Source organism: Lactuca saligna, chromosome 6 (genome assembly GCF_052625555.1).
Source record: "Lactuca saligna cultivar CGN05327 chromosome 6, ASM5262555v1, whole genome shotgun sequence".
Classification (NCBI taxonomy): domain Eukaryota; kingdom Viridiplantae; phylum Streptophyta; class Magnoliopsida; order Asterales; family Asteraceae; genus Lactuca; species Lactuca saligna.
The window spans coordinates 2,559,803-2,569,158 of record NC_136422.1 but is presented as its reverse complement, the minus strand read 5'-3'; positions in this window follow the sequence as shown (position 1 = coordinate 2,569,158).

Genomic DNA, 9,356 nt, shown 5'->3' with positions numbered 1-9,356 from the left:
ATCTCAACGAAGAAAAGGAAATAGGGCGGACAAGCCTTCCTAAGTCCTTCAATCATTATTTATATGCATTTATACAAGCACAAACATACATCTAACTATGCTTGAGTGTGTATCAAGTGGTATCATACAGTGAAGTATAAGTGTACGGTGGAACATCTGATTCGTGAAGTATAAGCGTACAGAGTGGGATAATCGAATCATGAAGTATATGTGTACCAAGTGTAAGTGTATCTCGAAGTGGAAACGACAATAAGTGAAGTAAGAGCGTCTATCAGGTATAAGTGACTACAAGTATAAGTGAAATAGAGACAATAATAGGTATAAGTGGTATAGGGACAGTAACAGGTATAAGCGATATAGAGACAATAACATGTATAAACTCATCACGAAGTGAAAGCATTATCGAGTAGGAGTTTGAAATACATGAAAGCGAAGCAGCGGTAACTAACAAGTAAAAACATATGTCGTGAAAGGAAACTTTGATGAACAGCCTTTAAACTCGGGGAAAATCACATTTTGTATTCTTTTGTAAAAACATGTTTGAAAACCTTTGGAAATCTTTCATAAACCAGTTTAGAATGAATTTAGATAAAATAGCATAAGTAAGAGTTTTGATACAGTTGAAAACCATTATAGTGTCCTACTCGATAAAACAGTGTAAAGTGTGGTAAAATCTTGTGCATGCGGGTTATCAATCACATGTGATTGATATGATAACTGGCATGTTTAACTTGTATTCCCCCTTATAAAACATGTTAAAACATTTAAAAGGTTCATTCAGGGGTATGAACTCACTTGGTGTAAGTAGGTCCGACGAAGGTGTCATTTAGGCCTTCGGTGTCACGCAAGGACTTGAACACACACAATGACCTATTTAACATATGATAACATATGCTCATACACAATTAGTATATTTAATACTAATTAAACAAATATATACGCTCACAGGAGCAGAAAACACTTTGGTTAAGTGTTTGGGTGTCCCGGGTAGCGTTTAAGGGTGTGTATGGCTAAGGAATGGAGTTTACCCTTCGAGAGTAAACTCTTAATACCATGTTTACGGCCCAGGGACTACTCACCATGATTTTACGGCCGTAAACTCATGGTGATGGGTTCTAGGGTGTTTAAGGCTTCTAGCTTATTCATGGGATTTTTCTAAGTACCTTTCCAAAAAGGCATGAGTGGATTAAAGGCTTCTAAGGGCATTATATTGGAGTTTACGGCCTAGGGACAACTCCCATGGGAGTTTACGACCGTAAACTCTCATACCTTGGATTTAGTGAAGTTTTAAGCCCTAAATACCTTCCTAGCAATTTATAATGGAGTGTGATGCCATTTTGGGGGATTAAAACTATCATTTGGGTTTGTTTTGGGGAGTTTACAGCCTTGGTACATACTTGGGCCGTAAACTCCTTTTTCCCTTTCATTTTGATGTGTTTAAGTGATCAAAACCCCCAATTACTAAGTCCCTAAATTATGTATGAAGCCTAAGGGTGGTTTGGGAGTGTTTTGGAGGCATTTTGACATAGTTTAGAGGTGTTTACAGCCTAAGCATGTGCTTGGGCCGTAAACTCTCTTTTATGCCTCAAATCATTGTGTTTTAATGTTTAAACACTCCTAGGCTAATACCTCTATTTATTTCCAAGCCATTAGGGACAAGTTTGGGTTATTTTGGCCTCATTTTAGGTGTTTACGGCCTAAGGAGGAGCTTAGGCCGTAAACTCCTTTTCCATTGCTTCTAAGTCCGATTTTTGGGCTATAAACACAAATCATAATGTTTAGAATAAGCTAGGGTAAGCGGACTTACGATTTGGAAACGTTTGGTTGCGGATTCGGGGCGAAAACGAGTCTAGAGAGAGAGTATAGAGAGAGAGGGTGGAAAAGCTCCAAATGGAGTTTACTCCCCTTTATATATGGGTGGGATTTGGAGCTCAGTGGAATTCTTCTCGATACTGCCGTTATACGGGGCTTTTGGTCGCACCCGATTTAGTGGTCGTAACAATAAAACTTAACATTTTTTATTTAAATGGAAATGTGTGCTATGTGTTTTTATTTCCTTTTATCACGACTTAACGGCATATTAATGTGAACCAATGGAATGTTTATTAAATTGACGCCCTCTAACTGACGGAACTTTTATACAGTGGAATATTCCGTTAATGGTAACGGGGAAAATGTAACGGGACAACTTGGGTTGTCACATTATTGCTTAAGTGTACTAGGCTCAAAACACTCAAACAGGCTCTAAATTGTGCTAAATGATAGCAGGAGTGAGTCTGTTACTGAGTTGAGTTAACTGACTGAGCTTTCAAGCAAAAAAATTTCAGGTTGTCACATAATTACTCTTAATTGAATCTATGAAGTTATCTCTAAGTGTGGGTTTAACCATTACTCAAAATCCCCATTTCTAAATACTTATGAATATCTCAGTAGTCCATATGCAATGTCTAATCCTTGTGGACAATATACAAACAATTCATGACAGTCTTGAATCAATACTTACTCCCAAAGTATGACTGACTGCTGTATTTTGAATAAATTAATATTTTAGAAGTAAACCATGTAAAGTGAAACACATGAACAAATTAATTTGTAACATCCCAAAAATACGGACAAAAATTTAATTTTAAATTAAACAAATATAAAACTATTTGTCTAAAAAATACGGACTCAGAATTCAGAAATACACATTAATCATTGTGTTGAGTTTTATATAAAGTCGATGTTACATTCTTCTATCAATCTTTCTAAAGAATATATTGAAAATTCTGAACATTTACGAATTTTAAGAAGTATCATGTATTTACTTTTTGCAAGAAGTAAAGTAATAACAAATTGTCCTATGTCTTTTTCATGCTTGACTTTAAGTGTGCAAATATATTACTTTTGCCTTTTTATATTTGTCACTTTTTCAACAAGACTTCTTGTTGAAGAGAGTTAGGTGTGTAGGACTTACATAAAGTTTGGGCCTTTTATTTTAAAATTTTGATTTTTAATGACTTTAACTATTTAGGGTTTATTTAGTAACTAACATTTAGTTGGAAGTTGGTAATTGATATGATCTAGTTAAAAGGTATAACTTTTATTTCTTTAGGAAAAATAGTTATTAGCTATTAAACATTTATATTTAGTTAAAAACTAAAAACTAAAAAGTTCTATAAAACTATTTAGAAAAAAAAAAAAGTTTTGCTGTCGTAACAAGTTTTATTTATTTATTTATTTTAATAAAAATAGCTAAAAGCTTAAAGTTTTCAAAAGCTTTAAAGTGCGTGTATGACAAAAATAGTTGTTAGCTGGAAGTAGGTAGCAGGTAGCAGGTAGCTGGTAGCGTGTAGCTTGTAGTTGGTGGTAGAAAGTTGTAGCATTTATTTGTTATTTTAGTGTCTAGCAAAAATAGCTAGAAACTTTTAAAATATATAAAATTACATAAAAAAATAATTGTTTAAAAATAAATAAATATATAAATATATTTTAAGGGTAATTATGGAAATTGATTTCAAAAGCTCAGTAGCGTTTAACTTGTTAAACGCTACATGAAATAGATTTTAGATTTGAAACGTTTTGTTAAAAATAAAAAATAAACGCTCGTACTATCAAACGAATTTTTTTTAAACTAAAGTGTTTTATCAAAAGGTAAAAGTTAGATGTTTTTAAACGTTTTCAAAAGCACTGTACCAAACACACCAAAAAACTCCTTTAGATCTTATTGTTTTACATTCTTGAATTTATAATAAGGAAATATAAATTCATAAATAAAATTCTAAATTCAATTTTGAAAGTTATCTTTTTTGTTCATAATTTGAAAATATTATGATGACAATCACAGCCTCTATCCATTGGTAACAATCAAGACTAACATTTATACGTTTTATAAGTTGACATTATTAGTAATTCCTTCAATTGTTTTATTTGTGCTTCAACACATTTTAGATATTTTTTTTGGTTGCCAATAAAGCATATTATTGGAACAACCCAATAAGTATCTAATCAAAAGCAATATATAGTTTTTGATCGGGATTGGAATACTCTTTTACTAATGATTGTCTACAATGATAAGATATATTTGAATCAATTTTATATGAGGTTGGCTAAAAAGACACTCTATTTTACCATTTAGACAACCCTAATTAATGTTTGAAATATTTTTATTGGTTGAAACTGCATTGTTTTCCGAAAAAAATGATTACAGGAAGTTGATTATACGTTGACTTTTTATAAAAATGAATATAGGGTGTCTAAGGGGTGTCTTATTAGCAGCACCCATAATTTGAGATCATTCTAATTTTGTGAGACCGTTAGACCAAATCTAAAAATAATTTTAAAATGCAAAATAAATGGAAAAATCCAAAAATTCTTTTTTTAATTATTATTTTCGGAACTTGAATTAACTAAAAAAAATTTAAAAAAATAAAAATAAAAAAAAAAAAAAATCTCGTTTTTTTGAAAAATACGTGAAATATTCTAAATAGAATATTACACTGATATATTCTAAAAAATAATTTTAAAATGCAAAATAAATGGAAAAATCAAAAAATTCTTTTTTTAAATATTATTTTCGGAACTTGAATTAACTAAAAAAAATAAAAACAAAATCAGTTTTTTTTGAAAAATACGTGAAATATTTTAAATAGAATATTACACTGTACATATTCTAAAAATAATTTTAAAATGCAAAATAAATGGAAAAATCAAAAAATTCTTTTTTTAAATATTATTTTCGGAACTTGAATTAACTAAAAAAAATTAAAAAAAAAATAAAAAAATAAAAAAATGCGTCTCACGGTTCTCACAAAATTAGGCCGTCTCGCATGAACTTAACCATATATATATATATATATATATATATATATATATATATATATATATATATATATATATATATATATATATATATATATATATATATATATATATAGTTCATTTGAAATTAAAAAAAAAATAGAAATCTTAAGATTCAATCTCAACCATATATTTCTTATTTGACATTTTAACGTTCCAGTTTACTGACAACAAAAGGGTATGCCTAATCATAAATGATTATATGTCGAAGATGTATAAGCATATATGATTATACATGTTTATATATCTATATATATATATATATATATATATATATATATATATATATATATATATATATTAACAGATCGAGTAATCATATATGATTATAACAGTTGGTGACAGAAGAAGTGGTTGTGGCAAAGGTGACAGTGGTATAAGTGGCACATGTGACACTATTGGAGTCGACTGGTGGTAATGATGGTGGTGGTGGGGATGGTAACGGAGGAGAAAGAAACGGAGATGACTATATAATCATTTATCATTATAACTGACCTTCTGCACCGATATTTCGGAGGGTTAGAGCTGCAAATACGAAATATGTGATCGAGGTCTGAATCTCAAGATCTCTATTTTATTTTGAATCTCAACGGAACTCTCTCTCTCTCTCTCTCTCTCTCTCTCTCTCTCTCTCTCTCTATATATATATATATATATATATATATATATATATATATATATATATATATATATATATAAGAATTCATCTTTCACACGAATAATATAAATTTTAGCTTTTTTGTCAACCAAAAACACTTAGAAAAAACAAAAGATACATAATATAAAAACCATAAACAAAACTTGATATATGCTCCCATGTTCTCTAATGGCTCCACTCGTGAATTACATGGGAGTATGGGACCATTTGAAAGCTAATTCTAAAGTTACCAAATTCTCATTTAATGAATCATGAATAATTGAATGGTGTAGATTGGTTTGGGTTTTAGTCAATGGTTACTTTCAACGATCCAAATTTGATGGAGCCTGTATGTCGTAAGATTGAAATGACCATCACTACGACATCCGACATCCATATTCATATTTATATTTATTGAACTTATTCTATGAATGTTAAAAAGGATTACATTGTTTCTATTTATTCAAATCTAATATTACATGCTGCTTTGAAAAACAGCTGCGTGCAAAGTGATAAAGCACGACAATACATGTAGAGAAAATCAACATGTGTTTGTTCCTTTTGCATTCGATACATTTGATTTTCTTGCACCAGAGGCAGTGGAGCTCCTTAACAGAGTCCAACGGATCATGCATTGTAATGTCATATCTCCTAGATCCACAAATGTTGTTTTCAAAAGAATTGATTTTGCCATCCAAAAAGGACTAGCGGCGCAACTTGTTGTCTGTTTGCCTTCAATCGATATGTATTGAATTCAAATTAAGGATGATTTCTATTTATGTATTAAATACGGGTTGTAATATAAGACACAATCATCAACCATACGATATTTATGAGATATTACATCCCAAGATTTGTATTTGTTCATCTAAATCTAATTATACATATATGGAAAAGTTCAATAGAGAACCATAATTATTGGTTCTTTAAAGAACCAAATCTTTTTTTTTTTTTTTTCAATTTTTAGAGCTTATTCTTTATCAAAAAGAAAAATTAAAAATATCTAAATTCATATATTAACAATGTGAATGTGAAAAATATTTTTCGGATTCACCGTGTGAATCCGGATTTACTTTGTGATTTTTCAAAAATTCACATTGTGAATTTGATGTAAAAAAAAATTGAATTTGATATCATTGGAAAAAAAAGATAAAAGGTTATGAATTTCTGTATTTTTAGTTTTTTTTTTGATAAAAAGTAAGTTTTAAAAATTGAAAAAAAAAATTGGTTCCTTGGTTAATTATGGTTCTCTATTGAACCTCACCACACATATATATATAATTTTTTGTTGATTTAATATGGATTTGTTGGAAATTTTAAAGATTAAAATGACAAGTTGATCAATTTCTTTTGTCCCACCTTTCTGTAGACATAAATATTGGTGGATTTATATATTTTTTATACCTTATCTTTGAGTAAATCAGCGAAGGTGATATATATATATATATATATATATATATATATATATATATATATATATATATATATATATATATATATATATATATATATATATATCATCCTCACTATTTATTTATTTTGTCTCACATAGGTTGGATGATGGGGAAGAAACATTAGTTTGTTTATTATCTTTTTTCTTTTTTAAAATAATAAAATATTGATTCTAATAGTATATATTACAAATTTTTAACGTAGTGTTTGGTACTGGACCGGACAGAATAATGTTGGATTGGACTGGATGGAACCAAACTAATTATTTGTAAACTGTTTGGTAGAAGTTGGATGAAACTGAACATGATGTTAAAATAACTATATTTTCCATGAAAGGTATATATGTTTAATTTGTAATATATATATATATATATATATATATATATATATATATATATATATATATATATATATATATATATATATATATATATATAATCAACGTCGCAATTCATAAGCACACAATATTGATCCACTAATTATTAATGTATCTTCATAAAAGATTTCAAGTACATGAAACATATACTAATACTTAGTTAAGATTATTCATTCTAAATAATATTCTATCAAAAAGTCATTTTTGATGTTTATCGTCTCTAAATTGACTAGTCCTGATCTACGTGCGTTACAAAAAGTATTTGCTCTAATGCATTTTTTTTTCTTTTTCATCTTTTGCCACGGAACTTCTTATTCTCATTTTTAACGCCACAATACTTATGCGACTTTAGCCTCTTGTCCTTTTCTCTCCACCGCTTTTGACTCAAACGCCTTTGACTTCGTCTCTTTCTTCTTATCTTAGTTTGCTCCCAATTTCATTGGGAAAGCCTTCCATGTCTCTTACAATTTTTGATGTTCCTCTTTCTTGCACCACCAGACGCTCCTTAATTTTTTCACTGCTTCTGCTATTCATCGTTTGCTCTTCAACCCACCATTTTCTTCCTTTGATGGCTTCCCATAGATTTGTGATTCGTTTGATGGGTTCCGATTTTAATGGTTCCTTACCGATATTGAGGCGATGATGTGTTTTATTTTTGAAAAGATTTTGCATTATCGAGCATTGGCTGAAATTCAGGGTAATTTTTTCACTGCTTCTGCTATTCATCATTTTCTCTTCAACCCACCATTTTCTTCATTTGATGGCTTCCCGTTGATTTGTGATTTGTTGGATGGGTTCCGATTTTGATGGTTCCTTAGCAATATTGACGCGATGATGTGTTTTATTTTTTAAAAGATTTTGCATTATCGAGCATCGAGTGAAATTCAGGTGCGTATTTTGATAGGGTAACCCGGAAGGCATCCCAGTCGGATATTGCAACTGGTGTTTGCATTCATCCCAATGTTTCACCCCTTTTTCTAAGCCACCCACGGTTGAAATTTAGGGTCGTGTTTTTGATTTAGGGTTTCTGAAGCTGGGTTTTATTTTTATGATTTTCAATTTTGAAACTTCTGGTGTTTCCGAAAGGAGTCAGTTATGACTTATATGATTTCTTACAGGTCTGTTTCTTTGTCAAATGACATGTTTGCCCTCGACAGATGGTTTTTATGTCGATATAATTCTTTTTCAGCCCTTTTTCATAGAGCATCTTGAACTTGTGGACAACGACTTCTATATTACCGTAGAATCATATGTTGGGCATTACTAGGAATGGCAATGGGGCGGGTTCGGGGCGGGGCATGGATTCCCAAACCCGTCCCGATAACTTTCGGGTATCTTATCGGGGCGCCCCATTGAGTTTCGGGTTCCCCCGTCGGGTTTCGGGTATCTTATCGGGTTTACAACAACTGATAACGAAATCTTTATTCTCTTTTAGGGTACCCCAATGTCTTATAAAATATATATGTTCTAACAACTCTTTTAAATTAAAAACATGATGCATCACTTTAATAAAATAAACTGGACGTTATATAAAAAATTATTTGATTTAAGTTTTGTTTAATACGTCAAAACACATAAAAATGATCATTAACATCAGATTGTTAATAACTAAAAAATTGTCCACGATAAGTATTTTATATTTGAACGTGTACAATTAACAGCAAATTTTTTTGAACATATTATATATATATATATATATATATATATATATATATATATATATATATATATATATATATATATATATATATATATATAATCAGGGCGGGGCGGGTCGGGGCGAGGATAACCCACTCCCTGCCCCCGAACCCGATAAAAACCCGTTACCCGACCCGAAATGATCGGGTTTCGGGTTTCCCCGTCGGGTTCGGGTTTTTTTGCCATCCCTAGGCATTACATTCCTATTTTTGCTTCACGAGTCCACAAAGGAAGCAAAAATAAGGAAGCAATACACATAAACCTGAAGGTATACTTTTTTATTTTAAATAAATATTTGTTTTATGAGTTGAGTTTGTGTATTTGACTTTATGAGTTTAAAAAGGGATTTGCCAT